Here is a 25,110-nt window from a genome sequence, read left to right on the forward strand (position 1 = left end):
AAGACTGACCCTTGTGGAACCCCATTCTTGATAGTTCCCCAGTTTGAGGAATGTGCTGATCTTTGCATGTTATGAGAACTACTTATTTCAACTTTCTGCACTCTTCCAGTTAGGTACGAATTAAACCATTTGTGCACTGTCCCACTCATGCCACAATACTTGAGCTTGTCTAGCAGAATTTCATGATTTACACAATCAAAAGCCTTTGAGAGATCACAAAAAATCCCAATGGGAGGTGTTCGGTTATTCAGATCATTCAAAATTTGACTGGTGAAAGCATATATGGCATTTTCTGTTGAAAAACCTTTCTGGAAACCAAACTGACATTTTGTTAGTACTTCATTTTTACAGGTATGTGAAGCTACTCTTGAATACATTACTTTCTCAAAAATTTTGGATAAAGCTGTTAGAAGGGAGATTGGACGGTAATTGTTGACATCTGATCTATCCCCCTTTTTATGCAAAGGTATAACAATAGCATATTTCAGTCTATCAGGGAAAATGTCCTGTTCCAGAGAGCTATTACACAGGTGGCTGAGAATCTTACTTATCTGTTGAGAACAAGCTTTTAGTATTTTGCTGGAAATGCCATCAATTCCATGTGAGTTTTTGCTTTTAAGCAAGTTTATTATTTTCCTAATTTCAGAGGGAGAAGTGGGTGAGATTTCAATTGTATCAAATTGCATAGGTATGGCCTCTTCCATTAACAGCCTTGCATCTTCTAATGAACAGCTGGATCCTACTATATCCACAACATTTAGAAAATGATTATTAAAAATATTTTCAACTTCTGACTGTTTGTTCGTGAAGTTTTCATTCAATTTGATGGTAATACTGTCTTCCTCTGCTCTTGGTTGACCTGTTTCTCTTTTAATAATATTCCAAATTGTTTTAATTTTATTATCAGAGTTGCTGATTTCAGACATGATACACATACTCCTGGATTTTTAATAACTTTTCTTAATATAACACAGTAGTTTTTATAACTTTTGATAGTTTCTGGGTCACTACTCTTTCTTGCTGTCAGATACATTTCCCTTTTCCGGTTACAAGATATTTTTATACCCTTAGTAAGCCATGGTTTGTTACAAGGTTTCTTACGAGTATATTTAACTATTTTCTTGGGGAAGCAGTTTTCAAATGCATTTACAAAAATGTCATGAAATAAATTATATTTTAAATTGGCATCAGGTTCATGGTACACCTCATCCCAGTCTAACTGCTGTAGGCTTTCCCTGAAATTTGCAATTGTTAAATCATTGACTGAACGTACTACTTTGGAGGACTGTTTAGTATTGCTGAATGGAGCTATGTCATATATTGTAACTAGCTGTGCACCATGATCAGAAAGACCATTCTCAACAGGCTGAGCATTTATCTGGTTAAACTTATCTTGGTCTATAAAGAAGTTATCTATCAGTGAGCTGCTATCCTTTACCACCCGATTAGGAAAATCAATAACGGGTGTCAAATTGAAAGAACCAAGTAATACTTCAAGGTCATTTTTCCTATGACCCTCTTTCAGAGAATCTACATTGAAGTCCCCACAAATAATAATTTGCTTCCCCCTGTCTGACAGATAGCACAACAAGGAGTCCAAATTTTTCATAAATAGATGAAAATTTCCTGATGGGGACCTATATACCGTTACAATTATAAATGTGCCTTTATTTAATTTAAGCTCACAGGCACATGCTTCTATATGTTTCTCTACACAAAACCTTTTTGTTTCTATACTTTTTGCACAATGATAACTTTTGACATATATGGCAACTCCTCCTTTCTCCATATTTTCTCTCATTACATGTGCAGAGAGCTTATAACCACTTACATTTACCTTATCCATATCAGTAACAATGTGATGCTCAGACAGGCATAGTATATCTATTTCATTCTCAGCTTCTAAATCTTCTAAACAAACCAGAAGCTCATCTACTTTATTCTTTAAACTCCCAATATTTTGATGAAATATACTTACATTATTTTTAATTATACTTTTATGAGAACCTTTCCTTATTCTAACATTTGCAGTACTCTCCTGTCTGAGTTTCTCATTGTGCTTAGGCCTAGTTCCTATACCAGTGGTCACATGATGTTCAGAGAGGCAGATTATGTCAACTGGGTTGGGTGACTTTAATTCATCAATGGAATTACCTAGGACTGAGATACAACTTGGTGGAGATAAAATTTCTGGTGATTGGTGAAAATTTATAATTGATAGCTGTGATTGGTGATCCAATGTGCTAGAACTGTGCTGTTTAATTTCTTTCCTAAACTGAAGATTTGTTTCAATCCTGACCTCTTGTAGAACTTGACATCTTTCTGTCTTACCTATCCTAAAAAAGGTGCTGCTCCAACACCTGTAACCACTGGTATTTTACCATTCATGGCAGTGCTTCCCCCCCTTAAATTTCCTGCTATTACCCCAGCCAGTTTCCCCTTCCCTTTCCTGTTGAATGTAGGCCATGCCTGGTATAGTCCCACCTACTGAGATAATCAACAGGAACCACACCAATATGAGCCCCCGCACCCGACCCAAGCAGCCGTTCCAACTCCAAATTAACTCTCCCAACAGAAGAGTTCAAATGAGGCTGGTCATGGTGTCTCAGGACAGATACAAATTCAACATTGGTGTGTCTCGATGCCGACGCAATCTTTACCAGGTCACACTCTATACTGTACCCAGGATCTCTGTCGATGCTGTTCCCTGGCCCTCCCACAATAACCACGGTGTCTTCCCTGGTAAATCCTTTACAGAGTGAACCTAAATCCTCTGTCACCTGATCCAGACTAGCACTTGGTTTGAAAAAATTTGTGACCTGGTATTCTGGTCCTAATTCCTCCTGCAGAAGTTGGCCTACACCTCTGGCATGAGAACTGCCTAACAACAAAACTTTCTTCCTTTTCGATGACTTTCCTACATTCTTTTTCAATTTCCTATTGAAAGTTTGTTGTGTCCTGTCTACACCTACCTCTGCTTGAGGCTCATCAGTTTCTAACTGAAGCAACAGGTCAAACTTATTTTTGACATTCACCACAAAACTGTCAGACTTAGTTCTAGGCCTGTTCCTTCTGCTACCTGTTGCCACTTCCCACCTCTCTTTGCCCTTCTCCCTCCTTAACCTGTCCAGATCTTCCCTAGCCTGATCTAGCTCAGCCTGAAGGGCAGCAATTTTCCCCTCCTGTTCCACTATCTTCCTATCTCTGCTGCAAATCCTACATAAACACTGATGAGCCTGATCCACTTTCCCAACACCCACGCCACTGCAGTCCCCCCAGTGAAAAAAACTACTGCATCCATCACACCAAACCCCGGAACTAGCAATTCTACGGCAAGTCAGGCACTTCTCACTCATGGCAAAAATAATACTTTAGCTAGAATAAATCAATTAAATTACCGAAAATCAAAAAAGACATTACAAGAATTAAGCCTATTCACAAATGTATATAAGCAAGTTTCTGATTTAAAATTCTGCTGTTTTTCTGAGATCTGTATTAAAACAACGAAGGTATACGCTATTTATTATATATTTCACTCGATGGAATGAAAAAAAAAGGACAATTAAACGAGATACTTTAACTTTGATTCTCCAAAAATGTTACAAGAATTAGGCCTATAAACAAATGTATATAGGCAAGTTTCTGATATAAAGTTACGCTGTTTTTCTGAGATCTGTATTAAAACAATGAAGTTATACGCTATTTACGGTAGTTTACTTATTTGTTACTGAGAAACTAGTTAAATTACCGTGAAACAAGAAACAAACACGTTTACAAAATTTAAGCCTAAGCGTGACTTCGCGAAGTTACGATCTTTTCGTGTTTTCTGAAAAAATACGCAAAGAAAAGTCAAACCTTTAACGGCAAGACTAAACGATACACTAATGCACGTATTTAATTTGTTGTCGGCATTAAACTAAATTATATTCCTGTCTAAATCACTTAACTTTCTGGAAATGGTTTCTGGCGTCACTTACTCGGCGGCCATCATATCATGCGTACTTTCATTCTCGTCTTAGATATGGGGTCACCTTCTGGGGAAACTCTAAATTAGCTAATAGCACTTTTAAACTACAAAAAAGGGCCATTAGAATCTTGTTTGGGTGCAAGCCTAGAGACTCTTGTAAACCCCTGTTTAAGAAATCTGGTATTCCCCCATTACCATGTGTATACATTATGGAAACCCTTTTGTTCTTTAAATTAAATGTAATAGGCAAGGATCAGAGACTACAAAAAAACTGTGATATACATGAGCACTTTACCAGACAAAACAGAAACTTACATATGACTCAAATCAGCACAGCACTGTGCCAAAAAGGTACTTTTCACATGGGAGTTAAGCTTTATAATAAACTTCCTGAAAACATAAAAGCTATCTCTGAGGTCAATACATTTGGAAAATCTCTAAAGTCATATTTACAGCATCACTGCTTCTACTCCATTGAAGAATATTTATATTTATGAAATGTGTTATATAAATACTTACGTGTAAAGTGTATTATTGTAAGCTTAAATATGTATGCCTTGAAATTACTTTCAGACCGTATATTTATAACTTGACTTGTCCAATGTCTTATGCATAAGCTGCTATGTAGACAACAGGACCAATAAAATACAATCTACAATCTACCACCAGCTTCCACAGTGCCTTGTTAACAACTTGGGTTCGTATGCTTTGTGGGCTCTGCACCACACTTGAACCCTACAATCAGCTCTTACCAACTGAAATCAGGACTCATCTGACCAGGCCATGGTTTTCCTTTCGTCTAGGGTCCAACCAATATGGTCACGAGCCCAGGAGAGGCACTGAATGTGATGTTGTGCTGTTAGCGAAGGCACTTGCATCAGTTGCCTGCTGCCATAGCCCATTAATGCCAAATTTTGCCACACTGTCAAAACGGATACATTCATCTTATGTCCTGTGTTGATTTTTGCAGTTATTTCATGCAGAGTAACTTGTCTGTTAGCACTGACAACTCTACACAAATGCGCTGCTCTTGGTCTTTAAGTGAAAACCATGGACCACTGCATTGTCCGTGGTGTGAGATAGTGCCTGAAATTTTGTATTCTCTGCATACTCTTGACACAGTCAGTATCAGAAAACTGAATTCCCTAATGATTTCCAAAATGGAATGTCCCATGCATCTAGCTCCAACTACTGTTCTGTGTTCAAAGTATGTTAACTCCCATCATATGGCCATAATCATGTCAGAAACCATTTCACATGGATCACTTGAGTACAAATGACTGCTATGCCATTGCATTGCCCTTTTATACCTTGTATAGGTGATAATACCACCAACTGTATATGTGCATGTCACTATACCATGAGTTCTGTCAACTCAGTGTATATTTACTTGAAAATGGCTGCTTAGCTGAAACTGTGCAATAGCACAGACTCTGTGCACAGCAAATTGTCTATTATATTTTATGTAGTGTGCAAATTATTTTATTATTGTTGTTGCCTTTGTACTTCCAACAAATTAATGATGTATAGAAATTCTTGACAGGTGATTGTGACATAGTGTCTGTAATGAACAGTTGACTGCTGTCTGATTTCAAATCAGATGCAGTCACAACCAATTTCCTGGAGTTTTTCCTCATCACAGATAGGTCGACATTGCCAGGCTGCAGCTCCAGATTTTCTGCAATAACCAGCAGATATTCTCCCTCATGGAAAAATGCTCATTTTTGCTGTAAGAGCCATATTTGTGAGGCTGCAACTCCCTTAAGTAGTCCAGCTACTCACAATTGTAGCATTTCCAGAAGACTCATGATATAACATTCCATGACATTTTGTGCACCTGAGTTATGAATCATGCACCAGAATGAACACACTGCGTTCCAGAAAAGTTGATTCATGCCCTTGAACAATAAAACACTTCTTATGTAAGTTTTTGTTGTTGTCTATGTTGTGCCACATAATCATCTTCTGCTATGAGAAGCATACATCATTCTGCAAGCACCAATCTACCAATGACAAACGTGATCCTTAGTCCAATTGTGACGGAACACCTACCCTTCTGGTTGAACAGTCCAGTACTGTGGTTCATGTAACTTGGGAGCCAATATATGGCAGCCCACATCACTTCAGACAAAACTAAATGTAGTTAGATGGTAAATGCACCTAACGAACAAATGGTTACAGAAGTAAAAGACGTCTCAGCTTCATTGCTGAGCATTGGAAAAGAATACTTCCTTGAGCACACACTTGTAACGCACTTGCCACAGTCAGAAGCTGAATGACTCAAAGCACTCTGAAGAACTCTACTACTGCATTGTCTATCACTCTTACTAGCAGTGCAATGAATGATGATATTCTGTAGAATATATGGCTGTTATGCTTGTCTGCAAGTGCACAGACAACGAATTAAGTTCTCAGTTTGTACAGTAAGGATTTACTATGGTGACATCAATAGTTTCACTTAAACAGCTGACAGGAAAGTTGGGTTGTAATCGCTCCTAGCAAGAGTCTCTGTCAGGACAGTGAGTCTTTTGGAAATGCTACAATTGCGAGTAACTGAACTATGTAAGCAAGTTGCAGCCTTGCAAATATGGCATTCCACTCGTGAGTTGCAATGACAATGCTCTTACAGGAAAAATGAGCATTTTCCCATGAGGGAGAATATCTGCTGGTTATTGCAGAAAATTTGGAGCTGCAGCCCGTCAGTGTTGATCTATCTCTGATGAGGAAAACACTCCAGGAAATTGGTTGTGACTGCATCTGATTTCAAATCAGACAGCAGCCAACTGTTTTTACAGAGCTGTCTGTACTGTGCATGAACTGTAACAGACAGTTTAATGTCCACAAGTCCAACATAAAAGGATACATTAATTCAATTGACAGCATCCAGTGCAGCAGATTGTTGTCATACAGAAGACTGAGGATGTTGCTATGCTTATGGATGGCGTCTTTCTCCAGGGCTAATGGTAGCTGTGCATGAGTGGTGTTCTGTACTCTGGAGAAGGACATCATTCCATAACTTGGTTGTCTTTTCAGCCTTGTTTATGTGTCTGTTGACCACTCAGGACCTCAGTTATACAGTGAGTTGGTATTGTTATTCTTTCTTTTATTTACGTCCCCTTTTCTGTTGTAAATTTCTTGCTATCCTGATTAATGAAAACTGTAGCTGTGATGCATATATCCCTCAGTGTACTGACATATGAGGAATTGGTGCTTTGTATCTTGACAGATGTTATTGATATTGAGTCAAAAGTGTTCTCAAAGTTGTTTGAGTCCCAGACAGTGTAATACTTTATACTCATTGCTCCATTTTGTAATTTCAGTCACAGTTTGGAAGTGGCTCATTGGGCTATATCCAGTTCTAAAGATGTAGCAGAATGGACCATTTGCATATCATGGTTAAAATTATATAATTAACAATGGATACGGATCACCATTATATTCAGGACACATACACTTTGAAAAGGCTTTTCACTCAGGTTCAACAAGATCTGTACTAATTTCCCGTGAAATACAAGGCACTGATACAACCTATTAGTAAAGCTACAGCTTCTATTAAAGTTCACCCTGTCAGTAAGGGATTCAGAACAGAGAAAGGAATCAGATTAGACAATCGTTTGTCACCAAAACTATTCTCAGCAGTACTAGAGGAAGTTTTCAGCTTCATGAACTGGGAAATATGGTGAAGGTATGTGCATTAATGGTACCATCTCATTAGGCCATGTATAAATCTTTAGACCCTTTAACAATTTTGAACTCCTTACACTTTTTTTTCTTATCTCGGTACATTATTTACACCCACCCACAAATAGCATTCCATTCACTGTGGTCAACATAGTTACTATTAAGAAGAAACCGGTCAGAGGAATATCCTGCAGTTTAGGTACTTTTGAGCTTTCTGTATATTCACAATTATCTTTAAAAAACCCACAGTTGACACTGAAACCACGAGAAAAATTTTAGGGGTCCTGTAGTAGCTATATGGTTGTTTGTCCCTGAAAACAAACACCTTTGTGTCCTTACATCTCTGAAATCCATACCTTTTTGTGTGTGCAATATTTTGCTCCATCGTCTACATGCTTCCTGATATTCCTTTAGCCTTAGGCCTTATATAAATTTCACTTTCTTTCTTCCTTTTTTACTCTGTCTTTATATCCAGTGTCTGCATTGTAAGTATGTCCCTTCTGTACTCACATAAGAATGGTACTTTTTCCTGATTTCAGTTTTCCCTTTGCATTCTCACATATTTTTCTGTTCCCCCTTTGTCTGCATTTTTTTATTTCACTAACCATCTCCCTCCTCCCCCATCCCCCATTCCCCAATTATTCATTTCATATTTTATTCAGAGTATTCTGTGTTGTGTTATTGTGTGTGACTTGTCCTCTTGTTTACCATAAACCTAGCCTTTTTAATTTCTTCCTTCTTATCTTTACTGCCCATAGAAAATCCTTACTGTACAAACTGAGTACTTAATTCATTGTCTGTAAGTGTCTGTAGTCTAAATTTAACCTGCATTTAGGATGAATGCAGACTTTCCATCTATTTCCATTAATGCCCGATACTTCATTTCACTTGTGACAAGCATCATATTTTTCTGTCAGGGTATAAATTTATTGTTATTACAATTTCTGTGCTGCATATTACTGTACCATTTTATATATGAACTACATTTCTTGATTGCTGTTTCCAGGCTTATGGATGATGAAATGTAGAAATCATCCGAGCCCAGTAAGTAGCAAATTTATCTGAAATGCATGTCCTGCTCTTTGCATTATCCTCCATGCTGAGTAGATTAGCTATGTAGAGTGCAGTGAGTTGGAGCCATAAAACCCATTTCTGCTGTTCACTTTTGGTAGTTAATTATGTGATTGCCTGTTGTTGTGCACAGAGAACTATTACATTCGAGTAGCATGAGTATCCACAGATGTATCTGCAAGTCTGCATGTATGTGGTGTTGAACTAACTGTGTCTTTAACAAAGAATAACTCTCAATAATATTCTCAGTGATGGCAAAATTAAGAAACTTGCAAATATATTACCCGTCCTACTTTCACATTGTAGTATCATGATCCAGATTCCTTCTGAATAATTTCACTGCACAGTAATTAGTGCATTCAGATGATTGTATTATAAGCATATATGCAGGTGCTGAACCCCTTGCACGCTTGAGAGAAAAGGTTAATTATTGAAGAGTTGAAAACTATGGAGTCTATGCTGTCATCAGTGTTTGTGTTGTGGAGAGAATAATGCAAGAAGAGTTTTGAGTTTCCTCATAATTATCAAGTAAAATTGTAATTATTTTATTTAGTTACATGTTTTAAAGTTGTGTCTGGCTGACTTTAGATGTATGCAGTCAGTTTGACTATACATTAAAAATATTTTTAAAAAAGCAGCAGCACATTGATGAAAATATTCTTGCTTCTAACTCCAGAGGAGATTTTTTACTGGAAATGGGAAATAGTACAGGCTATTATCAGAGAACTGAGAGTCCTATAAATCCAGAAAGATAGATGTATTCCTGGCTGAAAGCCAGTTGACATTAGGGATGGAGCACTCTTAATGAGGCAGAGTTTAGAAGTGAGACTCTCGTGACATGCCCGCTGGTCTTCTATGGATTCATCACTACCAAATGAAAATATGTATTTGTTCTTCAGGCAAAAATTACTAGTGACTAAAAAAAAGAAAAAAAGTCAACAGTACTCTATGTATGGCACTTCACCATCTTCTCTCTCTCTCTCTCTCTCTCTCTCTCTCTCTCTCTCTCTCTCTCTCTCTCTCTCTCTGTGTGTGTGTGTGTGTGTGTGTGTGTGTGTGTGTGTGTGTGTGTCTGTCCACCTGTCTGTCTGTCCATCTGCCTTTCCCCTTTCGCAGTTTACTAATTACTGCTTTCTTGTGGCATGATGATTTATTTGGCTATGTGTGATTTCTCACTCCAACACTTAATTAATAATCATGTCAGGTAAACATTCAATTATTTGTTATTTTGAAAGTAAAGGGAAAAAGATGAGTGAACTAAAGTAACCAAATTAAATGGCTTACTGATGTGTTTTGTTTCTGTAACTTCAAATCATACAACTTGAGAAGAGAAACTGGTGATACGATGTGATAGATTGCTTACTATTCTGTGATATCCACTCATTATGGATGGTATTACTAGGTAGAATGGTTTTCCATATGCTTGGATTTATGTTTGACAGTTGATCTATATATTATCCATGATGAAATATGAAAATTATATACTAGAGAAAGCCTAAAGTAATAGTAGTATGTGAACTAGTTGATGTCTGCAAAATAAAGCTTATTAAAGTGCTACACAGAGTACATAAACAGCCAAAATAGTGGCTGATTTCAAAACACAAGTTCTTACTTGATGGAAAGAAAAGTTAAGCCTGTGTTGTTTAAGTCTTCAGTCCGGAGATTGGTTTGATGCAGCTCTCCATGCTACTCAATCTTGCGCCACCCTCTTCATCTCTGAATAACTAATGCAACCTACATCCTTCTGGATCTGCTTACTCTATTCATCTCTTGGTCTCCCTTCCCTCCAATACTAAATTGGTGATCCCATAGTGTCTCAGAATGTGTCCTATCAACCAATCCTTTCTTTTAGTCAAGTTGTGCCATAAATTTCTTTTCTCCTCAATTATATTCAGTACCTCCTCATTAATTAGGAAATCTACCCATCTAATCTTCAGTATTTTTCTGTAGCACCACATTTCAAAAGCCTCTATTCTCTTCATGTCTAAAATGTTTACCATCCATGTCTCACTTCCACACAAGGCTTAACTCCAGACAAACACCTTCAGAAAAGACTTCCTAATAGTTAAATCTATAGTCGCTACTAACAAATTTATCTTTGTTGGAAACACTCTCCCTCTGCTGTTGCAAGTCTACGTTTTGTATCCTCTCTACTTCGGCCAACATCAGTTATTTTGCTGTCCAAATAGCAAAACTCATGTCCTACTTTAAGTGTCTCATTTCCTAATATAATGAACTTAGCATCACTTGATTTAATTCAATTACATTCCATTATCCTTGTTTTGCTTGTGTTGATTTTCGTCTTATATCCTCCTATCAAGACACTGACCATTCTGTTCAACTGCTCTTCCAAATCCTTTGCTGTCTCTGGTGGTAGTACAATGTCTTTCGCCAACCTCAATTTTTATTTCTATTCCCTGAACTTTAATTCCCACTCTGGATATTTCTTTGGTTTCCATAACTGTTTTGTCAGTGTACAGGTTGAACAACATTGGGGATAGGCTACAACCTTGCCTCATTCCCGTTTCAACCACTGCTTCCCTTTTATGCCCCTTGACTCTTATAACTCCCATCTGCTTTTTTTACAAGTTGTAAATAGTCTTTTTATTCCTGTGTATTACCTCTGCTACCTTCAGAATGTCAAAGAGAGTATTCTAGTCAACATATCCAAAAGCTTTCTCGTAAGTCTATAAATGCTACATACATATGTTTTCTCTTGTTAACCTACTATCTTCTAAGATAAGTTGTGTGACTCTCCCAAAGCTGTCAGTAGTTCTGACAAAATATCGTCTACCCCTGGTGCCTTGTTTCAACTTAGATCTTTCAGAGCTCTGTCAAATTCTTCTCACAGTACCATACCTCTCACCTCATCTTCATCTATGTCCACTTCCTTTTCTATAATATTGTCTTTAAGTTCATTTCCCTTGTATAGACTGTGTACATACTCCTTCCACCTTTCAGCTGTCCCTTCTTTGCTTAGGACTGGTTTTCCATCTGAGATTTTGATATTCTCTTTTCCCCAGAGGCCTCTTTAACTTTCCTGTAGGCAGTATTGATCTTTCCCGTAGTTAAATATGCTTCTAAACCCTTACATTTGTCCTCCTGCTTAGCCATTTTGCACTTCCTGTCAGTCTTATTTCTTTAACATTTGTATTCCCTTTCGTCTGCTTCATCTGCTGCATTTTAAAAGTTTCTTCTTTCATCAGCTAGATTCAATATCTCCCGTGTTATACAAGGATATCTACTAGGACTTGTCTCTTTACCAATTTGATCCTCTGTTCCTTCACTATTTCATCTCTTAAAGCTACCCATTCATCTTCTATTGTATTCATTTTCCCTGTTCTAGTCAACAGTTCCCTAATGCCTCCTCTGAAACTCTTAAGAACCTTTGGTTCTTCCAACTTATCCAGGTCCCATCTGCTTAATTTCCTACTTTTTTCCAATTTGACTAGTTTCAGTCTGCAGTTCATAACCAATAAATTGTGATCAGAATCAACATTTATTTCTGAATATGAGTTTAAAGTTAAAATCTGGTTCCTAAATCTCTTTCGAACTATTATATAATTTTCATCTCCCTTAACTATCTGAATATTTTCTTTAATCTCATCATACATTTATTCAATCTCTTTATCATCTGTGAAGCTAGTTGGCAAATAGTTGTGTGTGGGCTTAGTGTCTATCTCGGCAATGATAATGCCTTCACTATGCTGTTCATAGTGGCTTACCCACATTCCAATTTTTTTTTTCATTGTTAAATCTACTCCTACATTACCCGTATTTAATATTATAACACTGTATTTGCCTGACCAGAAGTCCTGTTTCATCTGCTGCCAAACTTCACTAATTTCCTCCATATCTGACTTCAAACCTATCCATTTTCCTTTTTAAATTTTCTAACATACTGGCCAGATTAAGTGACCTTACATTTCAAGCACTGACCTGCAGTATGCCAGTTTTATTCCTCCAGAGTTGTCCCCAATTGTAACAGAGAAAACAAGGTATTTGATATTAGTTGAATTCACCAAGGAGAAATGAAAAGCATGGAGAAACTGAAGTCTATGGTATGTACAGAACCATATTTGAAAAGAGTATTATTGCCAATGGAAAGTAAGCATTGGAGTGAGTTCTGAGGATCTGCATAGCTCCAAACAACATAAGTTATAACACATTATGGAAATTAGCTAACTGAAATATTTGTTTTTAACACATACAACAAGAAAGTGGCTGTAAGGAAGGACAGGGATACAGCAATCAGTCGCAATATGAGTTTTTATTATTATTACATATCCAAATTTCAGTATTATGAAAAGGAAAGTTGCTACTCACCATATAGCAGAGATGCTGAGTCACAGATAGGCACAACAAAAAGACTTTCGTAGTTAAAGATTTCAGTAATTAAGGCCTTCATCAACAATTGATAGCACACACACACACACACACACACACATATATAAATGCAACTCGCACACATGACTGCAGTCTCAGGCAACTGAAACTGGTTTGGTTTCAGTTGCCTGAGACTTCAGTCATGTGTGTGTGTGTGTGTGTGTGTGTGTGTGTGTGTGTGTGTTTTGTTGACGAAGGCCTTAATGGCAGCAACTTTTAATTGTGAGAGTCTTTTTGTTGTGCCTATCTGTGACTCAGCATTTCCACTATATGGTGAATAACAACTTCCCTTTTCATAATATTGTTACATTTCGTCCTGGATTTTCCATTGTTTGATATCCAAATTTCAGCTATAAATAGTCGTCTTCAGTACATTTTAGTGAGTTATAATCCAACAAACTCCCAGCAGTAGGTCATCATACAATTTTATTGGTGTACAGGCAGGAGGAAACTGAGGTTGTTGAATGACTTTCCCCTTAAAATTTTGTGTCATTAGAGGAGACACTTCTAACTTGGATCACTTTTTAAAAAACTCATCACGAAGTATCTACCCATCTCATTTTTGTCACTCAATCCACAACATCCCATGCCATGTGTATTTATCTTTATCTATAATGTAAATAATCATATGAAGAATGCAAAGTGAAAAGGTTCCCAGTGTCAAATCTCACATTTGTGAGGATAATCAAAAAAACAATGTCTCTCTCTCTCTCTCTTTGTACATATCTGATTTGTATCTGAAAAATTAAGAAGGTATTTTAATATAATAGAATTATGCTGCGTACTGCTTCATCACAAAAATAATGTCACAAATTAGAAAATAAATATTTTATTAAGAATGTTATAATTGCTGTACCAGGAAGCTCATTGGTTCTAGGTGCCAACAAGAAAGTTTTTATGAGTTGATTTGTCCAAGAAGAAAACAATAACCAGTAACCGGTATTTATTTTTTTATTTTTTAGCGTATGGCAAGTACAAATCACGTATGAAAAATCTAAAAGTACATAACACACAAAACAGTTACAATATCACAAACAAACATCTAGGTTAGAAATATAATCGATTGCACTGTTAGTCGCATCCATGAAGTCCCTTGTTGGCCCAGGGTAGGCCCTCAGAGGGCATTCTACCACGATATGGTGAATTGTCTGCCTGTCAGCGCCGCAGTCGCACTGTGGTGATGGCACTATGCTCCATTTGTACAAGGAGTCCGCACAACGGCCGTGGCTCGTTCTGATCCTGTTAAGGGTAGACCAGATTTTGCGGGGCAAATCAAAGCCCCGAGGTCTGTTAGATGTTCCCAATAAGGTGTTAACCTGAGGTGGTGTCTTTTCCTCCCATTCTTCTCTCCAGCGGTCCTCAAGAATAAAAGCGTTCTTTACCAGATCTTTGGCACTTGCGAGAGGGGGGTGTCTGGATTTCAATCTATTTTGCTCAATTCCATTACTCAGGGTGTGGATAGGAAGATCTGGGCTATTTTGGATTTTTCGACACTCCCTGACAAGTGCGTGTTCTCTGCGCAAATGTGGCGGCGGGATATGGCTCAATACAGGCAGCCATTGGACAGGAGTTGACCTGATCGTTCCAGAGATAATCCTCATCGTTTGGTTCAAGACTGCATCCACCTTCTTGATGTGAGCACTATTTAACCATATTGGGGAACAGTACTCTGCTGCAGAATAGACAAGTCCTAGTGCAGAGCTACGCAGAACGGAGGCAGTGGAGCCCCAACTAGTGCCACAAAGCTTTTGGACAATGTTGTTTCTAGTTCTGACTTTTTCAGCAGTGTTTACAAGGTGTTGTTTATAGCTCAATGTTCTATCGAGTGTCACGCCCAGATACTTTGGTGTTCTATTATATGGAAGAATGCCGCCATCAAAGCGGATCTTGAGCTCTTTGTTTGCTAATTTGTTATTCAGGTGGAAACAAGTGGCCTCTGTTTTGGATGGGCTGGGTTGGAGCCTCCAGTCACGGAAGTATTTTCCTAGAGTGGTCAAATCGCTGGATAGTGTGATCTCAGTTTCCTCCATCACTCGGTGTTGTGTGGCCAAGGCCCAGTCGTCTGCATATCCGAACATTTTGGATCTCGTCCTAGGCATATCGGCTATATACATGCTGAAAAGCAGTGGAGCCAGTACTGAACCATGGGGCAGGCCATTATTAAGTTTCATGAATTTACTTCTGTTGTTACCGATGACAACCTGGAATGGTCTATTGCAGAGCATTTCGTTGATAAGGTTAGCCGTTTTTAGACATGGCACGATGCGGAGGAGCTTATAAATCAGGCCCTGTCTCCAGACAGTGTCGAACGCCGCCGTCAGGTCAACAAATACCACTGATGTTTTTTGCTGTCTTTGGAAGCCCGCCTCGATGTAGGTTGTTAGAGCGAGGACCTGATCCGTGCAGCTTCTTTTCGGCTGGAAGCCCGCCTGTTCTACCGGTACAACCTCCAGGATGACTTCGCTCATTCTGTTGTACATAAGTCTCTCCAGTAATTTATAGATCATGCTGAGTAAAGCGATTGGGCGGTAGCTCTGAGGTTGGTCACTCAGTTTGCCCGGTTTTAATATGGCAACAATTTTAGCCTTTTTGAGAGTGTGCGGAATTTTTGCAGTTTGCAACACGTTAGAGAAGAATTGCGCAAGCCATAATCTTGCAAATTTACCACAGTGGAGCAGAAATTCTGGGTGAATCCCATCAAACCCTGGGGCCTTTCCTGGTTTTATATCGTTCAGGGCCATATTTAACTCTTCGACTGAAAAGGGTTGGGAATAAGATGTATTGTTCTCTGCTGTCGATTTTAGCTCTTTAAGCTCCTTTTTAATTTTTATAGTATGGGCTCGTTCCTTTGGGGCCCTGGACGTCTTGCTGATGTGAACCGCAACTGTATTTGGGGACATAGCGCTGGTCATTCGCAGATTTTTACCTCCACCTCCAAGTCTCCGAAGCAAAGACCACGCCCTTCTGCTTGATCTTGTAAAATCCATTTGTTCCACGGTCTCCATCCACTTAGCACGCCTGGCCGCATCTATGCTATGTAATAGATTGTCTGCAATTTCTTTATCCCCATTGTCCAGAAACTGTCTATAAAGCCGTTCACTTTCCTCGCTCCATCCTGGCACATATTTGTTTCTGAATCCTCTGGGCATACTAACTTTAACTGAGCTGATGACGGCTCCAACAAATCTTTCGTAGTTCTTATATGTTGGGGGTATCCATCCAAGGCATTTATCAAGTTTCTCCGAGAAAGCAGCCGAATCTGCCCTCCCAAAGTTCCATCTAGGACGAGGATAAGAGGATATCAGGGGAATAGTAAGACCTATTTCTAAGAGCACTGGACGATGCTGAGAGTGGGGGAAATCCTCAAGTACCCTGCGAGAGACCGGCAGGGGTTTGTTGTTCTTGTCAGTTGTAACAAAACTGAGGTCAGGGCAGGTCTCAGTTAGCCAAGCGGCTGATTTAAATGTACCTCGGTCTTTGGCGTCAAAGATTAGTTGAGTATTATGATCTTCTGTCCATTTCACCAGGTCTTCGCCGTTTTGGTCAGATATTCGATATTTCCACAGTTCATGGTGGCTATTAAAGTCACCCACGTATATTGCTGGGTGAGGCAGGATTTGAAGGGCTTGTGGGGGCCACGATTGCCCTGGAGGCTTGTATATATTATTTATTGTGACTTCACCCACTTTTATAATGACTTCGTGAATCTCATTTGTGGTAGATGTTGATACGAGAGCCACTTCTTCGATATTTCTCCTGACGTATGTTGCCGTGCCATAATGTCTGTGGTGTGTGGCGCCTATTAGGTCATAGTCAGATATTATGCCCCTTGATCTTAGCTGCTCGTCATCTTCAGTATGGGTCTCCTGAATTGCGACTACGTCAATGTCGTTCTTTGTTAAAACTTTATGCAAGTACATGCATTTGGCTCTACTTATGCCTTCAATATTCAGGTGGCAGACTCGAATCAGCGATCCGAGTTCTCTAGTAAAAAGGTTTGTTTTGCTAGAATTCATCGTGATTTGCCGTGACCAGGAGATGAACTAAGGATTATCTGGTCGCCTGTACTTTGCTAGTTCATTTAGCGTTACCCAGGGTGCACGTGTAGTATTCTACTACGGACGCGAACTAGCTTTACACCCCAAGTCAGAGGTCTGCTTGTGTCTTTATGTGTGGATGGATATGTGTGTGTGTGCGAGTGTATACCTGTCCTTTTTTTCCCCCTAAGGTAAGTCTTTCTGCTCCCGGGATTGGAATGACTCCTTACCCTCTCCCTTAAAACCCACTTCCTTTCGTCTTTCCCTCTCCTTCCCTCTTTCCTGATGAGGCAACAGTTTGTTGCGAAAGCTTAAATTTTGTGTGTATGTTTGTGTTTGTTTGTGTGTCTATCGACCTGCCAGCGCTTTCGTTCGGTAAGTCACCTCATCTTTGTTTTTATATATAATTTTTCCCACGTGGAAAGTTTCCCTCTATTATATTGTTAAATAATTTAGTTAGATGTGAATGTGTTGAGGTGAATTTCTTTAGCCAGAAATTTGCTATTTTATCTTTTCCAGGGGCTTTCCAATTGTGAGTAGAATTAATTGCTTGGGTGACTTCATGTTGCAAAATTATCATTTGAGGCATTTGTGGTATCATCTTGTACGTATCTGTTTCTGCTTCTATCCACCGTGCATGCCTGTTATGTTGTACCGGGTTTGACGATATGTTGCTCCAGAAGTGTTCCATGTCTGTTATGTTTGGTGGATTGTCTATTTTAATGTGTGTGTTATCCATTGTCTGGTAAAATTTCTTTTAGTTTGTGTTGAATGTTTGGTTTTGTTTCCTTCTATTTTCACTTTTTTTGTATCTTCTAAGTCATTTGGCCAATGCTTGTAATTTCTGCTTCTTTTCATCTAATTGCTCTATCACTTCTTGTTGTGAGATTTTACCTAACCTTTTTCATTTTTTTTTTTTTCTGACATTGCATTTCTTATAAATTGTGTTGGCTGTCCGATGTCTTTTCTCAGTTTTTCTATTCTGATCTGTAGCCTGTGTTGCCATGCTGGTTTTGTGGGTTTCTTCTGTGTGTTGGTTGGTTCTGATCTCTGCCTAGTGTGTATATTTAGTGTAGTGAGTGCTCCTACATAAACCAGTAGTTGTAACTCTTCCATAGTTGTATTTTCATTTATTTTGTTGTGTATGATTGTGTTGATAGTTTTTATTGTTGTTTCGACTTGTGGGTTATTTGGTGGTCTATGCAAGAATGGTCTAATGTCTGTATTTGTGTCTTTGTATTCTATATATGTTAGCTGAAATTTTTCTTCTATATCTAACATCTGTGTCACTTCGTGTTCTATTTGTGCTTGTTCTGGTGGCTGTCTTAAGATTTCGTTTTCCTCTGACTGTTTAATTGATGCGTGTTGTTCTTTGTTTGTTTGCTCTGGGATGTTTGAGTCCATTACTGTATTTTCTTCTTCTTCTGATTGCACATTATTTTGTTCCAGTATTTGTTGTACTTGTTGTTTGATGTTTTCCAATTCTGACTGGGGTATCCTGTTATTTTTGATTATTACACGGATCTGATCAGCTAGTCGTTGTTCTGTTAAAAATTTTAATTCTGGGTATCTGGTAATAAATGTTGTGTATACTTGTGATCTGTATCCAGTTGTGTTGGTTCCTAGGTTTGTTGCTTGGTAATAACAGAACATGAGGTGTCGATTAACTTCATCTGACCATCTCATCCTCTGTCTTTGTTTTCCTTCTAGGGTGGTTCCAGGAAGCATATCCTGCAAAACACCTCTATTTGGATTTGAATCATTTTCCAGTTGGCTAGCAGAGTCGTTACCATTGTGGGCAGGCATAGGGTTCAAGCGTCGTCCCCGACCCTGACGGCGCTTGTTCGAGGCTTCTTTAGTTCTGTCCTGAACCAACTAATCACACTAAAAGGGGGGTTAGCCCTATTAGTGGTTTGTTCTTTTCATCGCCTTTTACGACTGGCAGAACATACCGGAGGCCTATTCTTTTCCCGGGCCTCCATGGGAATTATTATTATTATTATTATTATTATCATCATTATCATTATCATCATCAAAATATGTAAAATAAGAAAAGGAAATCACTTACCTTTAGAACATTGGTGCATGGCGCACAGAAACATATGATAGAAAACATTTAACACTAGCTTTCGTGCTCTTGATTTTTTTCCTAGTAAGAGCACAGTGTGTAGTAAGAGTACACTCTTACTAGAAAATGAGCAAGAGGTCAAAAGCTAGTGTCAATTGATTTCTATTATGTGTTTCTGTGTGTCACACACCAATTCTCTATAGTTAAATGGTTGTCTTTTGCTTATTTTATGTATTTTCCCAGCCAGGTATTTCTGTTATTGTTATTATTGTTGTTATGTCTAAAAATGACTATTTATTCCTGTGGGTGATGTGTTGAATAGCTTGCATGAGTCTTGAAACAAATGATAACCTAAGGTGTATCCAATTGCATTGCATATTTCCTCACTCGAAATTATGGTGTTCGCCTTAAAATGTGAAAAACATCGCCTGTTACTATGATTTGAAAAATAGATTTGTTGTTTATGTGATTGACTAGTAGGCAGCTTCATGTAGTATACAAGTGCTCTTTACCTACCATGACATATAATCTTATCTCATTGTCATAAAGAATCATCTTCCATTTGCATCATGAAACTGAAATATAAAGTGCAGATGACAAGGATGCTTTGTTTTCATTAATTAATAGATGCCAGATGTGTACTTCCAAGATATAATAATAATTATTAGCCATTGATCATATAAAACGAGATAAAATAAAAATTAATAAGACATTGGATGTGTAGTTAGTAAATACAGTTAATGCGCAAATGGTTGTTAGATAAGATAAATATTAGTAAATGCAGTACTTACATAGTAACTGATTCAAAAACAGTTAAGAAATTGATATAAATTGACACACAGGAAAATTATTAAGACAGTGAATATAATTATCATCTTACAAGCTAATAACCAGTATGTATAGGAAGACCTACTTGAGACACTGTTGAGCCTTAAAGTGGTTGTGAACATAAAGGAGTGAGCTTTTTCCACTAGATGTCAGTGGAGTTGTCTTTCTCCCATGCATAGGACAAGAGAGGAAAAGGGAGACTGCAGTGAGGGAAGTGAGAGAGTATATTAACGGGGTGAAAAGATCACAGCTTGAAATGTTCAGTATGGGGATGTAAAGTACTTTTTATTTTCATTTGAGCTTTGCCTCAGTATTGCATCACTGGAGAATAGCAGCCTACAAAGTTTCAGAGAATGTTCCAGAGGAACGGAAAAGTATTTGGTGGGAAAAATCATTACTTCTGACATGCAAACAGCACAGAAATTATATCTGACACGATAACAGTGGGCCTGTGAAATTGTCCGAAAGAGTGGAATGCACTATATAACCATATGTAGAACTATAGAACCATATGTATGTGTATGAAACAAACCCCAATGAAATTATAAGTAAAATTAAATCATTAAGCAATAATATGTCAAGTGGTCTTGATGAGTCTCTCCTTATTGTGAGACTGTTCACCCTCTAACTGTTGGTGATTTTCCTATTTTTTTGGTACAAAATCATAGGGCATTTTTATTCAATAATTAGAATACTTGCAGCAATATAATTAAAGGAATGTAACAAGAAAACCAATTTAGATTTGATTTTTAATTGATATTTAATGTAAATAATCGCTTTCAACTTTATAAAATCAGAATAAACTTATTGATAGTTTTTCTAGTGTTGTGTATCTTGAAGCAAGGTTCCATACACAGAAATATGATTACAAAATTGCTGATGTGAGAAGTTGTGTGCGTAAGTATATGAGTGAGACTGGAGAATCCGTAAAACGTAAATCCAAATATTTCAGACCAAAAGAAAGAGATATGATAGGAACATAACAATCTCCAATATTCCACTACACCAGAAAAAGATATGACTGGAGAATAGCAGCCTACAAAGTTTCAGAGAATGTTCCAGAGGAACGGAAAAGTATTTGGTGGGAAAAATCATTACTTCTGACATGCAAACAGCACAGAAATTATATCTGACACGATAACAGTGGGCCTGTGAAATTGTCTGAAAGAGTGGAATGCACACATTTGTGGCAGCTGCAGCTGGAGGATTAAATGTACATATTTTGAGATGAGGTCACGAAGCTAATCTAGGTTCTCATATCTTTATTTTTTTTATGATAACTGTTGACAATGGACTTTGGTCTGAAAAGTTCAGTGTGTGAAATAAAAAGGATTATTTATTTTTGTTATAGGGAGGCCTGAATTCCTTTGTTTAGCCTGCAAACATGGCTGCTGTTAGAACTATAGAACCATATGTATGTGTATGAAACAAACCCCAATGAAATTATAAGTAAAATTAAATCATTAAGCAATAATATGTCAAGTGGTCTTGATGAAGTACCTGATTTCATATTAAAAGCATGTGCTCACCACATAGCAAACCCTTTGGCAAAAATTTTCAACCTCTCTTTTAAAACCGGTGTATTCCCAGATATTTTAAAAATAGCAAAAGTTTCACCACTGCTAAGAAAAGGTTCTTCTGAAAAAATATCAAACTACCGACCCGTGCCATAGTTAAGTTCCTTCTCAAAAATTCTAGAAAAACTCTTCTATGGCAGGCTTTTAAGTTTCATAAATAAATATGCACCTCTTGCAGTACAACAACATGGTTTTAGAAAGTCTAAATCTACACAGACAGCAATTTTCGAATTCTTAGACTGCATTTTAAAATCCCTTGATCAACATAAATTAGCTGCAGGTATTTTTCTAGACCTATCAAAAGCCTTTGACATCCTGGACCATAACATTCTGCTCGAAAAATTAGAAAGACGAGGAGTAAGAGGTGTAGCACATAGCTGGTTGTGTTCATATCTAAAAAACTGCAGGCAGAAGGTATCGCTTCAATATGAATTCAACAAAATGAATAAAACAAGAAACAACTCCTTTCGTTCTAGGGAATTACCAATAAAATATGGTGTACCACAGGGCTCAATCTTAGGTCCACTACTCTTCTTGATTTATGTGGACGACTTAGTTGAATATATGAGTCCTACAAAAACTATCCTGTTTGCCGATGACACCAGCATATTGCTCATTGGATCCAGTCCAGAAACTTTGCGGTCCACAGCAGAAAGTTCTATGAAAAGACTTTCTGAGTGGTTCACAAAAAACAAACTCATTATAAATACTGAAAAAACTGTCTGTGTCGATTTTCATTTAATTCCTCCAACTAATCAAATGTCTATTCGAGCCCAATTAAAAAATGATCCCCTAGAAAATGTAAGTGTCACAATATTCTTGGGTCTTTGGGTTCAGCAAGACTTAAAATGGGACACACATATAAATAACTTGTGTAGAAAACTATCATCTGTGTGCTATGGCCTAAGAATTTTAAAGGTTACAACAAGCAAAACAACAGTACTGCTGACATACTATGCACATTTCCACTCACTAATCCGATATGGGATCATTTTCTGGGGATACTCAGCTCACAGTGTAAAGGTTATTAGAATGGAAAAAAGAGCTTTAAGAATAATTTGTGGCCTTAAAAAGATGGAGTCCTGTAAATCCCATTTTACTGACAAGGGAAGGCCGCCAATTGTGAAATTCAGATTCAATTCATACTGCGCATAATAGAAGCTCATGGCCAGAGGTGTAATGTGGCAAAGCACCAAGATGCACTTCTCAGCTGTTGTCGAGAAAATCGACAGTTAAAAGAAACCGTTGCGGTGAAATACTCTCTACAATTATTAATTTTCCACAGCGTCGTGACGCAGCGGTAAGCGCTCGGATTCATACTCTAAGGGTCGCCGGATCGAATCTCACGCCATGCAACTTTTTTTAATTATTTGTTTTTTTGTAATATATAATTCCCGGCAATCAGTTGCAACAATTATGCATATAATAAGTTCCGCGTGGGAAAAATTATATATAAAAATATATATATATATATCAGCAAAAATCAGAGAAGACAATCGATGGTGGACGATGGATTGGATAATCCATCGTCCACCATCAATCGCCTTCTCCAATTTTTGCCGATATGATACGATACGCGTGGTATGCATCAAACCTGACGAACGATAGAATAATTTTTTCAGAATGTCATTTAGGTGTGTTTCCCAACAGATAGTTTAAAAAACAATTGTTCTTGTAAAAACGCAACGTTTATCAGATGTGCTCGATGTCGTGCTGTTTTCTGCTTTCCATGTTTCTATGATACCTATCATATCATCATCATCATCATCATCATCATGTGTGTGTGTGTGTGTGTGTGTGTGTGTGTATACATTTGAATTACAAAAAACAAAATAAAAAAATTTGCATGCCACGAGATTAGATCCGGGGACCTTCGGATTACGAACCCGTGCACTTACCGCTGCGCCACGACGCTGTAGAAAATTATTAATCGTAGAGAGTATTTCACCGCAACGGTTTCTTTTAACTGTCGATTTTCTCGACAAAGGCTGAGAAGTGCATCTTGGTGCTTTGCCACATTACACCTCTGGCCATGAGCTTTTATTATGCGCAGTATGAATCGAATCTGAATTTCACAATTGGCGGCCTCTCCTTGTGAGCTTGGTGTTCTAAATGTTCCAAATTTATTCATTTTTGAAACTATCTTGTTCACTAGGGACTTCCTCCTGAAAACAGGCAAACTGCTACAGAACAAAAGTGTACACAATTATAGTACCAGAAGGGAATCAAATATACATAAAAAATATCACAGAACAACCACCTATCAGAGGATCATAATTAACATTGGTGTAATACTACACAATAAGATACCAGAGGAAATAAAAAATACTACTCACCCAATATTTAAAGCTAAACTAAAGGCGTTTCTAATAAAGCACTGTTTCTATTCTGTCAGAGAATTTCTGAATAAGTAACAAAATTAATTGTAGTAGGTACCTAATTTTAATTGCTAATACTATGTATTATTGTGACTTATCTTTGACCTGTCCAATATCAATTGTACAATTTGTGCTATATGATAAAACTGGACCAATAAAAAATCAAATCAAATCAAACAGTGACAATGAGAAATATATCTCAAGATGTGGTCATTTAAAAAATTTATGCTGGAAGGTGTCGATTCTACAAAAAGTTTGAATTACTTGAGAGATGGAACTCAGAAGGTGCCAAATTTAGTGTTCTCCAACAATTCATACTTAAAAAAATTAGTCCATTTTCCCATTGCCAGTGCACCTTCATGTTCTGTCTCGAAGAAAGACTTTTTTTTCTTGTGTAGCACAATACTCTTCTCTTTCATGTCCAGTTGAGTACCCTTTACTAGGTAATTAATGCTAAGAATACTTTTGCACCCCTGAACACAAAGGTTGTAGCCATTCTGTCAGATGAAACCCACTTCACCTTTTTCTGGCGCAGAGACATTATTCATTCCTACAATTGTTCTGTGAATACTATCATGAAGTAAAAACTTAAAGGATATGAAGCAAGTCAAGCATGAACAAAGTTGAGCAGCTGTTAAAAATTACATTACCAGTAAAGTGCTGAAAACTATTTGTGCTTAGTCAAGCTAAACTAGCTTCCATCCACAACTCTGACTATTGTTTCACTCCTGTCACAAAGTGGTTATCCCATGTGTTGTCCACAGTAAAAGATCAATGAACAAAACTGTTGGATTCTTTTAAAACAGTCCAAACTTTCTTGAGGAATTCATTTTTTGTATTTGCTTTTGGTCAGTGCTCAACAATGTGGCACCTAGCTTACACAAAAATTTCACATTGTTGAGTCTTCATTCAAAATGTATTGTGTCCTGGCTGCTGTATCCTGTTATCCTGTTTTCTGATGTACCTCTGATGTCAGCTGTTTCATTCACCATTTTATCAACACTTATCCAACACCATATTCACTGTCGTGATGTTTGCAGTTTGAGGATACTTTCATAAGGATCATTTCAAGACACATTTGGCCAAGTTGAATCTGTCACCCATTTCTTAACTTTTA

The 25,110-nt window shown here is 37.7% G+C and overlaps 1 protein-coding gene across 1 annotated transcript in view; it reads left to right on the forward strand.

Moving 5' to 3' along the window:
* LOC126456506 (uncharacterized) overlaps positions 1-25,110 on the forward strand; it is a 331,018-nt gene that overhangs the window by 303,651 nt on the left and 2,257 nt on the right. The window lies entirely within an intron of this gene.

Source organism: Schistocerca serialis, chromosome 2 (assembly GCF_023864345.2).
Source record: "Schistocerca serialis cubense isolate TAMUIC-IGC-003099 chromosome 2, iqSchSeri2.2, whole genome shotgun sequence".
In the NCBI taxonomy this organism is placed as follows: Eukaryota; Metazoa; Arthropoda; class Insecta; order Orthoptera; family Acrididae; genus Schistocerca; species Schistocerca serialis.